The sequence below is a fragment of the Pteropus alecto genome, unplaced genomic scaffold (assembly GCF_000325575.1).
Source record: "Pteropus alecto unplaced genomic scaffold, ASM32557v1 scaffold35, whole genome shotgun sequence".
Taxonomy (NCBI): Eukaryota; Metazoa; Chordata; class Mammalia; order Chiroptera; family Pteropodidae; genus Pteropus; species Pteropus alecto.
The window spans coordinates 1,623,121-1,626,770 of NW_006437828.1; the positions used below are offsets into that span (position 1 = coordinate 1,623,121).

At 42.8% G+C, this 3,650-nt stretch overlaps 1 protein-coding gene across 1 annotated transcript in view; it reads left to right on the forward strand.

Annotated features, from left to right (window-relative positions):
* The window catches only part of DIAPH3 (diaphanous related formin 3), a 435,206-nt gene that overhangs the window by 334,355 nt on the left and 97,201 nt on the right, over positions 1-3,650 (forward strand). The gene's annotated exons all lie outside the window — the stretch shown is intronic.

Consider the following 3,650-nt stretch of genomic DNA (forward strand, 5'->3'; position numbering starts at 1 on the left):
CATAATATCGAACGACCACAATGGAGATCCAGTACTGCTAAGTTCTTACTATGTGCCAGGCACTCGCAAGCCCTGCGGTGATTTACCTTTAATCCTCCCAATAACCTTGTGAAGTAGGTGCTATTATTATTATTCGCAAATTAAAATTGACCAAAAAAAAAAAAATGAGCATTAGTAAGGTTAAGTAATTTGCCCAAAGTCACAATGACTGCAAATTGGAAAGCCAGTATTTAAATCCAGGTTGTTTGAATTCAGAACTTGTGTGTTATTTCACTCTGCTTATATTCATTCTATAGCATCAATATGACCAATACACTTCTAAGTTAAACCTACCGGTATAACCGATACCTCCCCCGCAGTTTAAAACCATCAGCCTTCCAGATACCTTTAAAGACCTGCAGATGGCTAGCTCAAGAACATCTTAATGGATCAGCTAAATTCCTCTCTAGGCTCAGCCCCGTTCTACACCAAACAACAGTAATTTAGTACTTGGTGAGTAGTGTCGTGATGAGTCCAGTTGACCAGGGCAGGTACCCGGAAACTAGCCTCTCCTTCCTTTTTTGTGATGCATCCATGCAGACCAAGATTTTTCTGTTCTTCCTCTTTTCTCTTCTCCATTCTCACCACTTACATTCCATACTGGGGTCCTGCAATCACATTTCACCTTGATTTAAATCACTGAAACTGCCCTTATTTTCCGTGCCCCCCATCTTGTCTCCTCCCATAGTGATCCTTCTACAGTAGAAATCTGACCGTGTTTACTTCCCAGCTTAAAACGAGTTCGTGGCTCCCTTAAAGATAAAACCCGAACTTCATAGCCTGGCACAGCAGGGCTTGGCGAGCTGCCCGCTGCCTGCCTCCTCGGCACCACCTCCTGCCACTCCCCGCCGGACCCCGCTCTCCATCCCCAGCCATCGGAAACGAGTGTTTCCTGTCCCTCCAGGACCCTGCCTTGCACAGCTGTTCTGTGACCTCCAGCGGGACCTCCCTCTTCAGGAAGTACAGGCAAACCCAAAGCTCTTCTTTCAGTCAGGTATCCAGGAGACCTTTCGTGACCTCTGTCCCTTTTCCCTGTGCCCTGTACCAGGTGTCCTTCCTGGGCTGGAGCTCTCCATCATAATACCCATGTGGTACCGTCTGTCACCTCTCTTTGTCCCAGGATCGGAGGGAAGCATATCTAGGCAAAGAGTCCACCTCTTCCTTCATCCCCACCTCCTCCGCCCCCCTCAGTCATCTTTTCCTGGCAGGAATTTTTTTTTTTTTCAATTTTTTTAGTTATTTTATAGCAATATAGCGTCTACAAATTCCTTAATGAAATCTAACAGGCTCATAGCATAATAAATTATCTTCTCTTTCATTCCCTCCTATTTCTTAGAGCCGGCCACTTTTAACTCTAAGGCTTTCCTCGGGTATTTAACTCTTACCTATTGCTAGATATGCTTACACTATCATTTACAAATTTGCTCATTTAGACGTTACTAAGTTCCTGAGAAGGGGTTGAAGATCTAGTTTCCTCATGCCCCCTCCTCGCTCGTAGTCCCCTCGTGTACCCCTTCTCCTTGACCCCTGCCGTCGTCCCGTGATAATTGTATCATAACCGATGGTCACAAGAATAGCCAGCGTTTATAACATGGCAGCTGCGTACATATTCTTCACCCTCCAGTCAGTGTTTCCTGTTGGACAACCATGTTGTTTCTAGGTCTGTACTAATTTTTTTTTTTTTTAATTTGCTGAGTATTCATGTATACCTGTCACTGTTTCATCCAAACATTCTGACAGGTCTGTGAAATAAACAGCAATCGTTTTTGCACATGGTCCAACAGAGCAGATTTGCTTTCAGCTCCTCGGCCACTGTTCTGTCTTCTAGCCCAATTTTCTCCCGTGTGGTACGAACCGGCTGCTCTGGTCCCGGGACGCCAGTGCCATCCCGGGAATTCTTTTTTGCCACTTGGCTGTTTTGTCCCCTCCCTTTTTCTGGATCTCATGTTTTTCTTCGTTTTCTTCTTCGTTTGGCAAAGGCACATCTTCCAGTAGCTTTCTAAGAAAGAGCGACCAGTCGCAGGTTGAAAATGTCCCCTTTCGATCCTCATCCTGTTGGCAACGTAACCCATTTTTTCATCGGATGTAATTTCTCTTGAGAATTTAAAATCCATATCTTTTCTGTCTTCTGTAATTCAGGTCGCTGTTGAGAAATCCAGTTACACTCAGATTCCTTACCTTTTATGTGACCTATTGTGCTTCGTTTTTAATGTGCTGGACCCTTTTAGGATCGTCTTTACATCCTTAGTTATCTGCAGTGTCAGCGTTATACCTTGGCTTGGGGAAACTGGAATAAAAGAAAGAACGTTCCTACCATATTTCCGCTTTATCTTTTTTCTCCTGCTCTTTATATTCGGGAGGTTCTCAAGATGCCGCCTGTTCAGATTCAGATTCAGTCATGCGCACTTCCTGGGTGCCACTCGCGCCTCTGAGACAAGGGTAAAGTCTCACCCTGTTATTTCCAGGGCCTTTTTCAAGGTCCGGTACGTAGGGCTGAATTAGTATTTGTTTTCAATATGGAAATGACTTCCAAAAGCGCTACCTAAATTTTTGTCTGAATCTGAGGCCAGAATTTCCAGCTTGCTTCTAGAAGTTGTCTGCAGCTAGCACACCACACTCACCTGCCCCAAGGGGAGCTCATTATCTTCTCTAACATTTGTCGCTCACCAAAATCAGTATTTTTAAAACCCTTTTCCATATTTTATGTTTCACCAGTCATGGCCCCAGAGAGCTGAGATGTGGCCGACTCACTCCTCAGCAGCTTCATCCCCACCTGTCCCCTCATCCTGTCGATTCTTCTCTAGAATCTCCCTAACTCCCCTTTCTCCATTTCTCACGGCACTGTGAGATTTTTTAAAAACACCTTTTACAAATTAAACAAGGCGACGTGTTCTTCAGACACAGCGAGGCTTTGTCTGTTGCAGTGAGTCTATTTATCTAAAAGAGTTTTCACAGCAGGAGAGAGGCTATAAATATTTTGAATATAAATTGACTTGTAGTTAGAGAAATTGAATTCTAGTCTACAATAAAAAATGGCTAATTTTTATTTCTCTGATTGTATTAGAATAATGTACATATGAATCATTTAGGTACTTCATTATTCCTCGCTTTTGTTTTTATTTCTATCTTTTGCCTTCGTGCCTGTTCTTCCTTCTGCCAGACGTGCTCTTCTCTCCATAGTCCCTGTCCTGGCCAACTCCTGCCTATTCGTCAGATCGTAATTCACTAGGAAGCCTCACATCTCCAGTAGTTCATATAGGTCCCTCTCATCCCTGTCATACTTTTCTGTTTCTTAAGAGCTGAAAACATTTCTTGTTAACACTTGGGGCTCGGGTCTCCTTAGTACCTAATAATGTCTTTGTGCATAGTAGGTCCTCAGTAAACAGGTAGGGAGTGAATATTCTAAATGCATTTTTAACAGATGAGAAACCATCTTTATTATATGTCTTTATCAGTTTCCCTTACAAATGACGTAATATATGATTATGTCCTTTACTAAGAATATAATCAAATATACTATAAAAGATTTAATTGATAATGTATCTAAAACAATGTTTGAAACGTGCAGGTACTTCACAGACTTCCTCTAGTGTACACTGGAGTTCATTCAT